Raw genomic sequence first — 18,014 nt, forward strand, 5'->3', positions numbered from 1 at the left:
CGCGGGCTCTAGAGCGCAGGGTCAGTAGTTGTGGCGCACGGACTTAGTTGCTCCAGGGCATGTGGGATCTTCCCGACGCAGGGCTCGAACCTGCGTCCGCTGCAGTTGCAGGCGGATTCTCAACCACTGCGCCACCAGGGAAGTCCCAGCTGTGTTTCTCTTCTTCCTTGCTAACAGAGTCCAAATGTTTTTAGGCAGCAAGGTGCTAAGGGAAGGAGAGCCCCTCACTCAGCCTCGGGATGAATCATAATTGGTTTAACCCAAGGCCTGGAATCCCATTCCTATTATAGTGATTGGTTTGTGTGTCTGCATGTGAACTGGCTCTAGCCAATGAGAATCTAAGGGGTAGGCTGCTGGAGGACTCCTGGGAAATATTTTCCTCCCTGAGAAAATAAGTGAGGACATCAAGGAGAAGCCTCTTCCTACCTTGTTTGGATATTGTCATGGTAAGATGAGAAGCTTAAAGCTGTGGCAGCCATCTTGAAACCATGAAGAGAAAGATTCACAGAGAAGCCAATGCATCAATCTGCCTTTGTTGAGAAGCTGAATTATCTAAACTTAGTACCTTCTCTTGACTTAAAAAAAAATTGTGCTAAAATACAGAAAACATCAAATTCACCATTTTAACCAATTTATTTTATTTATTTGTTTTTGTTTGTTTGTTTTTACTGTATGATATCACCCATGTGTGGAATCTAAAACAAACAAACTGGTGAACACAACAAAAAAGAAACAGACTCACAGATATAGAGAACAAACCCATGGCTACCAGTGGGGAGAGGGAAGTGGGGAAGGGCAACACAGAGGCAGGGGATCAAGAGGTACAAACCATTATGTATAAAATAAGCTACAAGTTTGTTTTCTATGTTTGTGAGTCTGTTTCTGTTTTGTAAATAAGTTCATTGGTATCATTTTTTTAGATTACACATATAAGTGATATATGATATTTGTCTTTGTCAGACTTACTTCACTTAGCATGATAATCTTTAGGTCCATCCATGTTGCTGCAAATGACATTATTCCATTCTTTTTTTATGGCTGAGTAATATTCCATTATATATATATATATATATATATATATATATATATATATATATCTCACATTTTCTTTATCCATTCATCTGTCGGTGGACACTTAGGTTGCTTTCATGTCTTGGTTACTAAAGGGGAAAGGGGACAGGAGGGGTAAATTAGGAGTTTGGGATTAGCAGATACACACTACTATATATAAAATAGATTAGAAAACAAGGTTCCACTGTATAGCACAGGGAACTATATTCAATATCTTGTAATAAACTATAATGGAAAAGAATCTGAAAAAGAATATGTAGATATGTGTGTGTGTATATGTATATAATATACGTATATAACTGAATCACTTTGCTGTACACCAGAAACTAAGACAACATTGTAAATCAACTATACCTCAATTTTAAAAAATAGATGAAGGGAATTCCCTGGCAGTCCAGTAGTTAGGATGTAGCTCTTTCACTACCAAGGGCTCGGGTTCAATTCCTGGACGGGGACCTAAGACCCCACAACTCACGTGGTGCGGCCAACAAAAGAAAAAAGAGAAAAAGAAAGCCACAGGATATACTGTACAAGACAGGGAACACGGCCAATATTCTACAATAACTATAAATGGTGCACAACCTCTAAAAATTGTGAGTCACTATACTGTACACCTGCAACCCACGCAATGTGGTACATCAACTACACCTCCATTAAAAAAAACAACAAAAACTGCATGCATCTTACCACACTTCCAGTGTACTAGACATTTCTTGCTCATCCTGTGCAATCAGAATGACTCCCTGTATAATAGATCAATATGTTCTGAGATGTCCAAATGGCCCAAGTCAAGCATTGAGCTCTGGTCATTCCGGCTCTCAGGGCCAGTGTGTTCTGTGGACAGCTGCCTGCAGCTCTAACTCTTGAACTCCACCTGTGTGCCCACCTTGGTGATGTCGTGGTACCTGCCTTCCGGGGGCTGGTAGCTGGAGATCGGCGGCGTGTACTCTAGCCCCTGTCTCTCAAAGGGGAATAGACTGGGGTTCCGCTCGGTGGCTGCCTCATGGCGTTCCGGGGATGTGAGCCACAGCTCCTGCAGATTCCCTGCCGGGCCTCAAGCATGGACCTGACGGCGTCATTCTCCAACTCCATGCTGTAGAGCGACCACTTCTTCAGAAGCAGAGCTCTCTGCTCGCGCTCCTCCAAGGGGAGCTGCACCGCAGGCCGGTGTCTCACTTTCCCTGGGAACTTCCCAGGCGTGATAAAATCCTTAAGGGGAATTCGCTCGTGGCTGTCATGGCGTATCCTCTTTTTCAAGCGGTCCTCTGCAGCTGGGCCTTTTGTTTGGATTTTTCTTCTTCTGCTGCTCCTTCTCCTTCCTCCTCCTCTTCCTCTTTCTCCTCATTCTCCTCCTCTTCCTCAGGGGCTCTGCTCTCTTGGGAACAAGTCCCCAGAAGCACAACACTGAAGCTCTCGTGGTGTCTCTCATCTGTGTCTGCCAAGCTCCCAGAAGCTGGTTCGGGGGGCACAGGGGCACTCCAGCAGGGACCTTCTAACCACTTTAAAGTGTATATAACTCAGTGGTATTTGGTATGTTCACCATGTATGAAACCATTACCACTATCTAGTTCCAGAATCTTTTCATCACTCCAAAAGGAAATCCCAATTCTCCTTGCACCAGCCTCTGGCCATCCCTGCTCTATTTTCTGCATTTGCCTATTCTGAATATTTCAAATAAATAGAATCATTATACAGTATGTGGCCTTTTGTATCTGGCTTCTTAGCATAATGTTTTCAAGGTTCATCTATGTTGCAACTTGTATCAGTACTTGAATAATATTCCACTGTATGGATATACCACATTTTATTTACCCATTCATCAGCAATGGACATTTGGGTTGTTTCCACCTTTTGGCTATTGTGGATAATACTGCTATGAACATTCATGTACGAGTTTTCATTTGAACACCTGTTTTCACTTTTGAGTATATGCCTAGGAGTGGAACGATATGGTACTTCTGTGTTTAACTTACTGAAGAATTGCGAAAGTGTTTTCCACAGTGGCTGCACCACTTTATATCCCCACCAGCAATGTAGAACGGTTTTAATTTCTTTGCATCCTAGCCAACACTTGGCTATTTTCTGTATTTATGATTATAGTCATTCTAGTGGATGTGAAATGGTATCTTATTGTGGTTTTGATTTGCATTTACCTACTTACCAATGACAATGAACATTTTTTTCATGTGTTTTTTGGCCATTTGTATATCTTTTTTGGAGAAATGTCTGTTCAAGTCCTTTGCCCATTTTTGAATTGGGTTGTTTAGTTTTTGTTGTTGTTGAGATTTAGGAGTTCTCTATATAGTCTGAATATTAATCCCTTATCAGATATAAGATGTGCAAATGTTTTCTCCCATTCTGTGGGTTGCCTTTTTACTCTGTTGATATTGGCTTTTGGTGCACAAAATGTTTAATTTTTGTAAAGTCCAATTTGTCTTTTTTTTCTTTTGCTGCCTGTGACTTTGGATATATCCAAGAAATCACTGCCAAATGCCATGTCATGAAAATTTTGCCCTATGTTTTCCTCCAAGAGTTTTATAGTTTTAGGTCTTACACTTGTCTTTGATTCGTTTTGTGTTAATTTTTAAAAATTGAAATGTTGTTAATGTACAATATTATGTTATCATTATGTAATGCCCCTCTTTATCCCTGCTTTGTCTAAAATTAATATAGCTACTACTACTTTCTTTTAATTAGTGTTAACATGGAATATCTTTCTCAATCCGCTTACTTTTTTTTTTTTTGCAGTACGCGGACCTCTCACTGTTGTGGCCTCTCCCGTTGCGGAGCACAGGCTCCGGACGCGCAGGTTCAGCGGCCATGGCTCACGGGCCCAGCGGCCCCGCGACATGTGGGATCTTCGCAGACCGGGGCACGAACCCGTGTCCCCTGCATCGGCAGGCGGACTCTCAACCACTGCGCCACCAGGGAAGCTCTAATGTGGGTTTCTTGTAGAGAACATATAGTTGGGTCTTTTGTGAGCCACTCTGACAATGTCTGTCTTTTGACTAGTTCCTTTAGACCATATTTGTTACTGTTCTCTATTTATTGCCCTTCTTTTTTATTCCTATTTTTATATTCCACTCTTTTTCTGCCTTTCATCGTTTTATTTTTTCAGATTTATTTATTTATTTATGTTTGTCTACGTTGGGTCTCTGTTGCTGCACTTGGGCTTTCTCTAGCTGCAGTGAGCGGGGGCTACTCTTCTTTGCGGTGTGCGGGCTTCTCATTGTAGCGGCTTCTCTTGTTGTGAAGCATGGGCTCTAGGTGTGTGTCTTCAGTAGTTGTGGCACTTGGGCTCAGTAGTTGTGGCTTGCGGGCTCTAGAGTGCAGGCTCAGTAGTTGTGGTGCATGGGCTTCATTGCTCCACTGCATGTGGGATCTTCCTGGACCAGGGCTCGAACCCATGTTCCCTGCAGTGTCCAGTGGATTCTTAACCACTCTGCCACCAGGGAAGTCCCTCATGGTTTTAACTGAGCATTTTATATGATTCCACTTTCTCTCCTTTCTTAGCATATCAGCTATACTTCTTTTTTTAGTTTTTTTAGTGGTTGCCCTAGTGTTTGTAATATACATTTACAAGTAATCCAGATCCACCTTCAAATAACAGTATACTACCTCGTGGGTAATGAGTTTCTTACAATAGCAAAATAATCATAACCCTTCCCTCCTGTCCCTTTGCTGTCATTCATGTCACTTATATATAAATATACATTATATATGTATACATTGTTACTATTATTAATTTGAACAAACTGTTATCTATTAGATCAATTAAGAGTAAAAAAACTGGGGGACTTCCTGGTGGTCCAGTGGTAAATAATCCGCCTTCCAATGCAGGGGACGTGGGTTCGATCCCTGGTCAGGGAACTAAGATCCCACATGCCACGGGGCAACTAAGCCTGTGTGCCACAACTACTGAGTCCATGTGCCTCAGCTAGAGAGCCCACATGCCACAAACTACAGAGCCCACGTGCTCTGGAGCCCGTGTGCCACAACTAGAGAGAGAAAACCCGCACTCCACAGCTAGAGAGAAGCCCACGCGCCGCAACGAATATCCCGAGTGCCACAACCAAGACCCAACACGGCCAAATATAATAAATAAATAAACGAATAGAATGTAATAGCATTTTTTAAAAAAGGATAAGAAAATGGAAAGTTTTAATTTTACCTTCACTTATTCTTTCTTCAATATTCTTCCTTTCTTTATGTAGATCCAAGTTTCTGACCTATATTATTTTCCTTTTCTCTGAAGAACTTCTTTTAACATTTTTTAAAAGAAATGGCAGGTCTACTGGCAAAAAGTTCTCTCAGTTTTTGTCTGAGGAAGTCTTTATTTCTCTTACACTATTGAAGGATAATTTTACAGAGTACAGAATTCTAGGTTGGTTTTTTTTTTTTTTTTTTTTCTTTCTCTCAGTACTTTAAATATTTCACTCTGCTTTCTTCTATTGCTTGCATGGTTCCTGAGAAGTCAGATATAATTCTTATCTTTGTTTCTCTATAGGTAAGGTATTTTTTTCCTTTCTGGCTTAGGATCTCTAGTATTTTTCTTTATCTTTAATTTTCTGTAGTATGAAAATGATATGCCTGTGTATAGTTTTATTTTATTTATTTATTTTTTTGGATTTATCCTGCTTGATGTTCTCTGAAATTCCTGGATCTGTGGTTTGGTATCTGACATTCATTTGGGAAAAGTCATTATTGTTTCAAATATTTGTTCTGTTCCTTTCTCTTTCTCCTTTTCCTGTTATTCCCATTATGTGTATGTTATACCTTTTGTGGTTGTCCAATGGTCCTTGGATAGTTTGTTTTGTTATTCTCCATCTTTGTTCTTTTTGCTTTTTCAGTTTTGGAGGTTTCCCTTGATGTCTCCTGAACCCCAGAGATTCTTTCCTCAGCTGTGTCATGTCTACTAATAAGCCTGTTCATTTACATTGCAGTGTTTTTGAGCTCTAGCATTTCTTTTGGTTCTTTCTTAGGATTTCCTTCTCTCTGATTATCTCCCATCTGTTCTTTTTTTTTTCTCGGTACGCGGGCCTCTCACTGTTGTGGCCTCTCCCGTTGCGGAGCACAGGCTCCGGACGCGCAGGCTCAGTGGCCATGGGTCACGGACCTAGCCGCTCCACGGTATGTGGGATCTTCCTGGACCGGGGCACAAACCCGTGTCCCCTGCATTGGCAGGTGGACTCTCAACCACTGGGCCACTGCCCATCTGTTCTTGCATGCTGTCTACTTTATCCTTTAGAGCCCTTTTGGACATCATATTAGCATATTAATCATAATTGTTTCAAATTCCTGGTCTGATCTTTCCAACATCCCTGCCAAGTGGTTCTGATGCTTGCTCTGTCTCTTCAAACTGTAGTGGGGTTTTTTTGTTTGTTTTGTTTTTGTTTTTTCCTTTTAGCATGTCTCGTCATTTTTTTCTTGATAGCCAGGCATAATGTACTAGGTAAAAGGAACTGCTGTAAATCAGCCTTTAGTAATGTGGAGATAAAGTGTGGGACGGGGGGAAGCATTCTATAGTCTGATGATTAGGTCTCACTCTTTTAGTGAGCCTGTGCCTCTGGACTGTGAACTTCACATGTGTTTCTTCGTTGTTTTACCCCTCTAGGGTGGGACAGGATGGCTAGAATTGTCTGGAGTTGGGTACTTCCCTTCCTCAAGGTCAATTAGGTTCTGATAAAACCCCAGCAGGTCAGGCTCTGGTTCAACATTTTCTCCTGAAGGCAAACCTTGTTAAGAACAGAATATTTGGCATATTTCAGAATGGTTCCTTTTCCCCTCCCCTTGCCAGAGCATGAGGGTTTTTTCTGTGATATTCACTGTGAGAACCAGGTAGAGCCCTTGGAGGTAAATCTCCCATAAGTGGATCCTCCTATGACAGGGTCCTCCTAGAGATTTTAACTTGGAGTATCCACTCTGAGCTGCAAGCGATTCATCAACTATAATTCAGGTTTCCCTACCCAGCACTGGTGCCCATGGACGTTTCAGCTTGTGGGTTTCTGCTGGGGTAGATCTGATTCTCCGTATTTGCCTGTCTCTGCAATTTGGGGCGTGGCAATTTGCTGCCCTCACTTCCGTGACCTCACTGTCACAGGTCCCTGGCCCTCTGTGACCTTCTGTCACGTGTGACCTCACTTCTCTTACACATCAAGAAGAGTTGCTGATTTTTCAGTTTGCTCACCTTTTTATTTGCTGTTAGGACAGACTAGCAACTTCCAAACTTCTTATGTGCTGCACCCAAAGGACCATTATCTTTTATCCAGATGACTTTAATCTTTCACCAGAGGATGTTCTACCTTTACTCTTTGGGCTCCTGCACTGAGAAATTGATCACGTCAAGTTAGGGATTGAGCTGGATTGGGGATAAGTTCCAGTTTTATGAATACTCTATCTACCTTTGTTTCATCCTCATTTCTCAGGCATGAGCCTTCTGGGCTTTTGAATGAGAGCCTAGACATTCTCTGTCTCAGCCTGTGGGCTGTGGGAGGTTTTATTCTGTCTTCTGGAGGTTTTGAGTTTAACTCTCCCGCCTCCTGCCCCACATATCTTCAAAATCTGGCCCCTTTGTTTCAGGCAGGCCCTCTTTCTGTAATTGGACTTTGGCTCCTAAACACCACGGACTGCAGTAGATTTTGCTCCCTCCACCTTTTAGGGGCTTCCGGGAGCCTCCAGCTCCTCATGACCACCAAAATCTTTGCTGGTTTCTCTTTCTCCCAGTAATGTTCCTTTGCCTGAGCTAAGCCTTTGTGTCCAGAATTGGCAAATGCCTCCAGAGAAAAATATCTGACCAGTGATCCTCAGCTTATTCAGGAATGAAGGCTCTTCTCTCTTTGGAATTTTAGTTCATCTCATTCAGTCATAGCTCTCTGCTGACTTTAAAAAGACGATTCTTGCAATTTTTTGTTTTTCTTCTAACTTCTGCAGTGGGAGCATTGGTCTGCTGAAAACCTCTATATCCTGGTTGGAAACAGAAGTCTTTTGATCTTTTCTTAAATTCTGTATAATTTACTTTCATTATTTCTTCAAATATTTTCTCCTCTCCAACTTTGTTTCTCTTTCTGAATCTTATTATCTGGGTATTTTTCCTTCGACTTTAATACTCTGTAACTCATATTATTTCTTTTATATTTTCTAAATTTTTTTGAATCTTCCTTCTGGGAAAGTTATTCAACTTGGTCTTCCAGTTCACTAATATTTTCTTCAGCTGTATTCATTTTTTTTTTTTTTTTTTTTTGCGGTACGCGGGCCTCTCACTGTTGCAGCCTCTCCCATTGCAGAGCACAGGGTCCGGACGCGCAGGCTCAGCGGCCATGGCTCATGGGCCCAGCTGCTCCGCGGCATGTGGGATCTTCCCGGACCGGGGTACGAACCTGCGTCCCCTGCATTGGCAGGCGGACTCTCAACCACAGCGCCACCAGGGAAGCCCCAGCTGTATTCATTTTATTTATCCCATCTACCTGGACTGATCAGCACTTCTGGTTCTGAAGGGCTACTAAGAATTTATCAGACTGTTATATTCATTCATTCACGTATTCATCAAATATTCATTGAATGCCTACCTTATGCCAGGCTGGGTTCTAGGTGTGGGAAATTCAATCACCAACTATACAAAGGAGGCTTACTAATTTAAACCTCTAGCTCAGATTCACACATGCGACAGCCTACTTGACATCAGAGGCATCTCAAACTCAACATGTCCAAAACTGAACCAGGGATCTTCCCCTAATCAGTATTCCCTTGGTGGCAAGTGGCAGAACTCCAAGTCAAACTGGTTTAAGCCGTAAAGCAAAATTATTGGCTTAGTTAACTGCAAAGTCCAGGGGTAGGATGACTTCAGGCCTGGCTGATTGATATTAGAGGCTCAATGATATTGACAAGACACAGCATCTGTTTTTCCATCTCTTGCTTCTGCTTTTTTCTCTGCCGACTTACCTTGTGGGATCTTGGTTCCCCCGCCAGGGATTAAACTGAGGCCCTCGGCAGTGAAAGTGCAGAGTCCTAACCACGGGACTGCAGGGAATTCCCTCTGCTGACTTAACTTCTAGGCTTACCCTCCTCACATTAGGGTGAGACGGTCACCAGCACCAACAGGCCTACATGCTTCCAGCTCAGTGACTCCAGCAGACAGACAGAGATTCTGTTTTCCCAATAATTCCATCATCAGCTCCAGGCTCGAGTCTTGCTGACTTTGCTTGGGTTTTGTGCCTTGCTATGAACCAATCATTGTAATCTGGAGAAGGAATCTTTGGATGAGCCAGGTCTAGGTCTTAGGCTGACTTTGCTTGGGTTTTGTGCCTTGCTATGAACCAGTCATTGTAATCTGGAGAAGGAATCTTTGGATGAGCCAGGTCTAGGTCTTAGGCTGACTCCTGCAGCTGAAGTTACAATAGTTCCAAGGGCCAAGGGGACCTCCACGAACACATTTCAAGCTAGAACCTAGAGATTCTTCACTCAGGAATACTGTGCCCTGAAGTGTCTGCCTTTGCTGTAAATGAGTGGGGCACTGAAAAAAGCAATGTCCCCTGCTGAACCCATCGTTTAAGAGACCTCCACCTATTAGTCCAGACTGCCTTTCCATTGGGGGAAGTCAAAAAATTTGATTACTGAAATAATAAGCATTGATGGGGCTCTGAGGGATCCTTTGGTAAGTTGCTCCCCAGGATTCCTCTAAATGAGAAAAGGGAAACTAAGATAAACAATGCAGAATATGGCACAGTATTGGGGTTTACCATTGCCACTTTATCTATATTAAAACCCACTTTCACAAAACAGCAAATCCCTTGGAGTAAAGTGTTCCCATACTGGGGGTTTCTAGCCAAAGGCAAAGGGTATTTGTGTCTAAACTAAACTAGCCCAGATGACACTAGGGCCATTTTTGGGAAACCATACTTTCCTTCTGTGTGACGTGGCCCCAGTAAGCCTGTTAGGATGAGATTTGCATTCTAAACTAAAGAGTTACATAAAATTTAACTCAGAAGGAATTTCCTGACCCTCCTGAACCTGAGGTGTTCTGCTCTCTGCAAGCAGGAACTGATGAAATTGAGACTCTAAAGTATGAAAGCCCTTAACTCTCAGAAGTGGTGGGTGAATGCTGGACTTCCCTGGTGGCGCAGTGGATGAGAATTCACCTGCCAGTGCGAGGGACATGGGTTCAAGCCCTGGTCCAGGAAGATCCCACATGCCGCAGAGCATCTAAGCCCATGTGCCACAACCACTGAACCTGCACTCTAGAGCCTGCGAGCCACAACTACTGAAGCCCGTGTGCCTAGAGCCTGTGCTCCACAAGAGAAGCCACTGCAATGAGAAGCCTGTGCACTGCAACGAAGAGTAGGCCCCAACTCGCCGCAACTAGAGGAAGCCCACGCACAGCAACAAAGACCCAACGCAGCCAAAAAAAAAAAAATTGCTTTGACCACTCGGGGTCTTTTGTGTTTCCATACAAATCGTAAAATTTTTTGTTCTAATTCTGTGAAAAATGCCATTGGTAATATGCTAGGGATTGCATTGAATGTGTAGATTGCTTTGGGTAGTATAGTCATTTTCACAATACTGATTCTTTTTTTTAAAAATATTTATTTATTTATTTGGTTGCACCGGGTCTTAGTTGCAGTAGGTGGGCTCCTTAGTTGCGGCTCCAGGGCTCCTTAGTTGCAGCTCATTGGCTCCTTAGTTGCAGCATGTGGGCTCTTTAGTTGTGGCAGGTGGGCTCCTTAGTTGCGGCAGGAGGGCTCCATAGTTGTGGCATGCAAACTCTTAGTTGCAGCATGCATGTGGGATCTAGTTCCCTCACCAGGGATTGAACCTGGCCCCCCTGCATTGGGAGCGTGGAGTCTTATCCACTGGGCCACCTGGGAAGTCCCACACAATATTGATTCTTCCAATTCAAGAACATGGTATATCTCTCCATCTGTTTGTGTCATCTTTGATTTCTTTCATCAGTATCTTATTGTTTTCTGAGTACAGGTCTTTTGCCTCCTTAGGTAGGTTTATTCCTAGGTATTTTATTCTTTTTGTTGCAATGGTAAATGGGACTGTTTCCTTAATTTCTCTTTCTGATCTTTCGTTGTTAGTGTATAGGAATGCAAGAGATTTCTGTGTATTAATTTTACATCCTGCAACTTTACCAAATTCATTGATTAGCTCTAGTAGTTTTCTGGTGGCATCTTTAGGATTCTCTATGTATAGTATCATGTCATCTGCAAACAGTGACAGCTTTACTTCTTCTTTTCCAATTTGGATTCCTTCTATTTCTTTTTCTTCTCTGATTGCTGTGGCTGGGACTTCAAAAACTATGCTGAATAATAGTGGCAAGAGCGGACATCCTTGTCTTGTTCCAATCTTAGAGGAAATGCTCTCAGTTTTTCACCATTGAGAATGATGTTTGCTGTGGGTTTGTCATATATGGCCTTTATTATGTTGAGGTAGGTTCCCTCTATGCCCACTTTCTGCAGAGTTTTTTTTTAATCATATACGGGTGTTGAATTTTGTCAAAAGCTTTTTCTGCATCTATTGAGATGATCATATGGTTTTTATTCTTCAATTTGTTAATATGGTGTATCACATGGATTGATTTGCGTATACTGAAGAATCCTTGCATCCCTGGGATAAATCCCACTCGATCATGATGTATGACCCTTTTAATGTGTTGTTGGATTGTTTGCTAGTATTTTGTTGAGGATTTTTGCTTCTATGTTCATCAGTGATGTTGGTCTGTAATTTTCTTTTTTTGTGATATCTTTGTCTGGTTTTGGTATCAGGGTGATGGTGGCCTCATAGAGTGAGCATGGGAGTGTTCCTCCCTTTGTAATTTTTTGGAACAGTTTGAGAAGGATGGGTGTTAGCTCTTGTCTAAATGTTTGCTCTAATTTGCCTGTGAAGCCATCTGGTTCTGAACTTTTGTTTGTTGGAAGGCTTTTTTTTTTTGGCTGCGCTGGGTCTTCATTGTTGCGCAAGGGCTTTCTCTAGTTGCGGCGAATGGGGGCTACTCTTCTTTGTGGTTCATGGGGCTTCTCATTGTGGTGGCTTCTCTTGTTGCAAAGCACAGGCTCTAGGCGCATGGGCTTCAGTAGTTGCAGCATGTGGGCTCAGTAGCTGTGGTGCATGGGCTTAGTTGCTCCGTGGCATGTGGAATCTTCCTGGACCAGGGTTCGAACCCCTGTTCCCTGCATTGGCAGGTGGATTCCTAACTGCTGTGCCACCAGGGAAGTCCCTGTTGGAAGATTTTTAATCACAGTTTCAATTGCATTACTTGTGATTGGTCTGTTCATATTTTCTGTTTCTTCCTGGTTTGGTCTTAGAAAGTTGTACTTTTCTAAGAATTTGTCCATTTCATATTATGATATGACATACTTATACCTCATGCTGTTGAGAGTCTGTTAAACTCACTCCCATCAGACTCAACATTTTTCAGCAAGCCAACTAACATGAAATCTTTCTCCTTTCACTTTTTTTTTTTTTTTTTGGCCTAGCTGCGCGGCATGAGGGATTTTATAGTTCCCTGACCAGGGATCAAACCCATCCCCCCTGAAGTGGAAGCGCAGAGTCTTAAGCACTGGATCGCCAGGGAAGTCCCTCCTTTCACTTTCTAAGCTCCATCGGTTTTTTTTTTTTTTTCATTTTATAGTTTTATTTCATTCCCATATATGTGTGTGTATATATATACATTTTTTTAACATCTTTATTGGAGTATAATTGCTTTACAATGTTGTGTTAGTTTCCACTGTACAACAAAGTGAATCAGCTATATGTATACATATATCCCCATATCCCCTCCCTCTTGAACCTCCCTCCCACCCCTCTATATCGTCACATAGCATCGAGCTGTTGTCCCTGTGCTATACATCTAAGCTTCTTGAGTGCTGCAACTTTCTCAACACTGCTGCCCTTGCAGACAGTGGTACAGATCACTGTAACTGTGTAGACGTGGTGTCATGGTTACTGACCCCTTGCATTGACTTATAGGACACATTGTTAGAAAACCAAGATTTGATACTCTTTGTCGCTGGGTCCTATGCTAAGAATGCAGAAGGGAAAAGTCAATCAGGATGTGCTATGACAGCTCAATAGGAATTATTGGAAAGGTGAAGCCTTCCCCAATTTAACTTTGCTCAACCAGCAGAACAACATGCTCTCACTCGGAGTTGTCAGCTGTTCAAAGGAAAATCAGTAAACCTTTATACAGATAGTAAATATGCCTTTGGGGTGGTCCATGACTTTGGTATATTATGGAAACAGAGAGGTTCCTCACTGCTGGTGGAAGGCTGATCAAAAATGGGCCCCAGGGCTTTGCTGGTGGTGCAGTGGTTAAGAATCCACCTGCCAATTCAGGGGACACAGGTTCGAGCCCTGGTCCGGGAAGATCCCACATGCCACGGAGCAACTAAGCCCGTGTGCCACAACTACTGAGCCTGTGCTCTAGAGCCCGTGAGCCACAACTACTGAGCCTGTGTGCCACAACTACTGAGGCCTGCACGCCTGGAGCCCATGCTCCGCAACAAGAGAAGCCACAGCAGTAAGAAGCCCATGCACTGCAACGAATAGTAGCCCCCGCTCGCAGCAACTAGAGAAAGCCCACGTGCAGCAACGAAGACCCAACGCAGCCAAAAATAAATAAATAAAATAAAAATCTTAAAAAAAAATATGGGCCCCAAGTAGCACTCCCCCAGTGGTCCAGTAGTTAGGGCTCTGTGCTTCCACTGCAGGGGGTGCAGGTTCTATCCCTGGTTGGGGAATTTCCACATGCTGCTCAGGGTGGGCAAAAAAAAAAAAGAAAAAAACAAACCATGGCCCCAAGTAAATGAACAGCTCTCTGTCATTCTATTGTCTAACTGAATTGCAGTCATTAAAACTGAAGCTCATACTAGAAAGACAGAACCTGAGTATCAGGGAAATGCTCTAGCAGACTTGTGTGCTAAATCAGCCAGCACTAAAATTGTACCAATACGCAACTTGAATGAATGAACTCCGTAAGATTGATTCTAACCAAATTATTTCTGATAATTTATATAAAAGACAAAAGCAGCCATCTGAGCTGGAGCAACAATGTTGGGACCAACAAGGTGCAAATTTCATATTAAACAATTCACTGAGGGCCAGGACAGTCGCCTGGTTCTTCCTGAATCCTTGAAAATGCCATTATTAAAAGCTCTACATTCTGCAACTCATCATGGCACAGATAAAATGATCCAAATTATGAAGAAGTATTGGTGGAATGACTACTCCAAGGTCACAATTTGGTTTACCACCAATACCTGATTTGTCAAACCCATAACCCTGGAAAGACTTTTAAGGTATTAGATGGAGCATTCTCACCGCCTACTGGGCAGGCCATTTGGACACTTACAGATGGATTTCATTCACTTGCCTCCCTCAGTGGGTTACTGATACGTTCTTGTAATTGCTTGTATGTTCTCAGGATTGATTGAAGCCTTCCTATGCAGAAAGGCTGATGCCACAACTGTGGCTGAGAAACTTTTAGAAAATATATTTCCTTCATGGCGCTTCCCCAGAGAAATCTTCAATGATGGTGGAACTAATTTCACCAGACAAAAAATTAAACAAATAAAGCACTGCTGACTCAATGGCATTATCGTTGTCCTTAGTCAGCTGGTAAAGTTGAACAGACAAATGGTAACTTAAAACTAAAGCTAGCTAAATTAACAGAATCAACTGGACTGCCCTGGCCTAAAGCTCTACTATTCGTTTTAATGGTGATTAGATCAACACCTATGGGAAAGGATAAAGTAATACCTTATGAAATAGTGACAGGAAAACCTGTACCCTTGGTGATAGAACCACATCTGTCTCCTGTACTCAAATTCTGATATGATTCAATATTGTAAAGCTTTAACGAATTATGCTAAAGTATATTTCCACCAGGTAAAAGAAGCTTTTCATGACCCTCCTACAGATTGTCGAGCCTCCTACAACTTAGAACCTGCAGACTGGGTCTTCTCAGGAAATGACACCTGAGAAAGACTGCCCTTGAACCTCGTTAGAAGGGACCATTCAGGTTCTCCTCACTACCCAGATGGCAGCCAAACTTCAGAGATTGAACCTTGGGTCCACACCTCCCAGTTGTAAAGGGCTCCTCCAAACTCTTGGAACTGCATACTAGCCGGAAATCTAAAGGTAAAATCGGGAGATTCCTCCCCAGAAACAAATGACATCTTGAGGTGGACAGCTCTCTCAAGATCACAGATCAAGGTCTTTATCTCCAATATGAAATCTTTATCCCATTCACCTACTTGCTATCTGCTTTTTCTCTTCATTAATGCATGGAAAGATAACACTATAATTAGGATTTCACAAACAATAGCTACTGCAGGAAACTTAACTAACTGGATTAACTGCTGGATCTGTCATGCTAAACCAAAACCAGTACATGAAGGGAGAGACCCTTTAGTTTACCCTATAAGTAATTTCACTGAAATCCCAAATGCCACTGTGTGCCTAAATTGTTCGGCAGCTCCCTTTTATAAAGGTAAAAATGCTAAATCTACATATCGCCGTTCCTTGCTTCAATTTAATCCAATCCTGGGATGGGAAAATGAGATTCACTCAATATATATATAAAACACTGCAGAGCAGCTAATGTAAGTCAGACCATTTATAGGCTTGCTGACAGGCCCATATATTTAGGGGGTCTTGGTAGGGTGATGCTAACACCAATGAGCCCACAGATGCTAATACTTATGAGGGAGCCCTATGTACACTTCCTGGCTATGGCTTTATATGTGGAAGTTTTGGTATTGGCCTCTATGCTTGAGCAACTCATTGTCTTGACAGCTGGAGGATGAAAGGGCACTGTGCTCTTTTTTAAAAAAAATATTTATTTTTATTTTTTGGCTACATCAGGTCTTAGTTGCAGCATGCGAGATCTTCGTTGTGGTATGCGGGATCTTTCGTCAGGGCGCACGGGCTTCTCTCTAGCTGTGGTGCGCGGGCTTCTCTCTAGTTGTGGCATGTGGGTTTTCTAGTTGTGGCGCGCGGGCTTAGTTGCCCTGCGGCATGTGGGATCTTAGTTCCCTGACCAGGGATCAAACCTGTGTCCCCTGCATTAGAAGGTGGATTCTTTACCACTGGAGCATCAGGGAAGTTCCAGGGCACTGTGCTCTTGATGCATTTAGTGTTCCATTGTCCCTTCATAATACCTCCGAAACTCAACCTTGGCCACTCCCTTGAATTTATACTATGGAGCAAAAAGAAGTTTGTCAGCAGATGTTAACACCTCTGGATGGGCATCATTTGGGTGGTCCCTTCTTCCTTGGCTTGGAGTTAGTACAGACAAACATATGCTCAGAAACTTATGCTGGCAACCATAGCTGAGTCTACTGCTAAGGCCTTGGCTGCACAACAAAAGTACCTAGGCTCTCTAGCTAAGGTGGTTTTAGATAGTAAAATTGCTTTTGATTATTTGTTGGCCGAACAAGGGGTCTGTGCCATAGCTAACACCTCCTGCTGTACCTGAATTAACACCTCTGGTGCTGTAAAAACTCAAATACAAGAAATTAACAAACAAGCTACTTGGCTAAAACAGACTGGTACCACATCAGGTACATACCAACTGGTTTGGTTTATGGGGGCCCTGGCTAAGGAGTGTACCTCAGTCTTTTGGTATTATCCCCCAGTAGTCAGCATCGCAGTCTCCCTGGTGGGCTGTGTTGCCTCAGAGATCTCAAATGCATGTTTGCAGCCATCAGCAGCAAATCAGATGGTCTCACTGTGCTTGGAGAAACAGAAACAAGATGTACAATGGGATAAACAGCAAAAGCAATTCTTCTATGGATCTGACATCATAACCTGCTAAGAGCAATTTAACTCTCAGTGACTGAGAATGGGGCTAATACTAAACTTCTGTTCATCCTCCGGATGATCAAAAGGGAGAATTGTTAAATTAAACAAAGAGACCATTAGACTGAGGTGGCTCTAGTGCCTCCGCACCTACGTAAGCAAACCAAAATGTTAACCTGTAAATACCTCGAGGTTATGAAAGCAAAACCTAACAACCAATCATTAACAGCCAAATAGCGCTGAAGCTATAGTCAATCAGTAATTTCCTTACTTTGCTTCCACCTTTTGTCTATAAAAGATTTTCCTCAGCTCCCATCTGTGGAGTGCTTCTAACCACTTCCCATTTGATGATGACCAATTTGAATGGATTCTTTCTCAAATAAATTCCTATAATTTTAATGTGCCTCAGTTTCTTTTTTTATTTTTATTTTTAATCACTTATTTATTTATTTATTTTTGGCTGCATTGGGTCTTCATTGCGGTGCGTAGGCTTTCTCTAGTTGCGGCGAGCGGGGTCTACTCTTCGTTGCGGTGCGCGGGCTTCTCATTGCCGTGGCTTCTCTTGTTGAGTAGCACGGGCTCTAGGAGTGGGCTTCAGTAGTTGCGTCACGCGGGCTCAGTAGTTGTGATTCGTGGGCTCTAGAGTACAGCCTCAGTAGTTGTGGCGCATGGGCGTAGTTGCTCCGCAGCATGTGGGTTCTTCCCGGACCAGGGCTCGAACCCGTGTCCCCTGTATTGGCAGGCAGATTCTTAACCGCTGCACCACGAGGGAAGTCTGCCTCAATACCTTTTAACAACAGGCTCTGAAAGTTCGGTCAGCAGGGGAGAGACACTTAGGAGTTCGAATCTAAAGGCATTTGTGTGATTGGACATGGAATGTTGGGGACCATTCACATTCCCCAACATTATAGAACCGATAGGACCCCCCAAAGGATGTAAATGTCCCAGTAGTTCAGGCGGCAGCTTCTATTACCCCTGCACTGCTGCCAGCTTTGCACACTGGGCAAGTCCTTGATTATAGAGAACATGACATTTCGGGACTGCTGTTTCATAGAACTTCCTGAAGGCCACATACAAGAAATAGTAATTGTGTATATATTGCATGAATAAGTGGGGAAATAATCAGAAAAGTGCTTGTCTTTCCC

At 42.8% G+C, this 18,014-nt stretch overlaps 1 pseudogene; it reads right to left on the reverse strand.

Moving 5' to 3' along the window:
* Positions 1-1,927: 1,927 nt before the first annotated feature.
* Positions 1,928-18,014, reverse strand: part of LOC103071319 (39S ribosomal protein L40, mitochondrial pseudogene) — a 16,286-nt pseudogene continuing 199 nt past the window's right edge.

Source organism: Lipotes vexillifer, unplaced genomic scaffold, assembly GCF_000442215.2.
Source record: "Lipotes vexillifer unplaced genomic scaffold, Lipotes_vexillifer_v1.1 scaffold1129, whole genome shotgun sequence".
In the NCBI taxonomy this organism is placed as follows: Eukaryota; Metazoa; Chordata; class Mammalia; order Artiodactyla; family Lipotidae; genus Lipotes; species Lipotes vexillifer.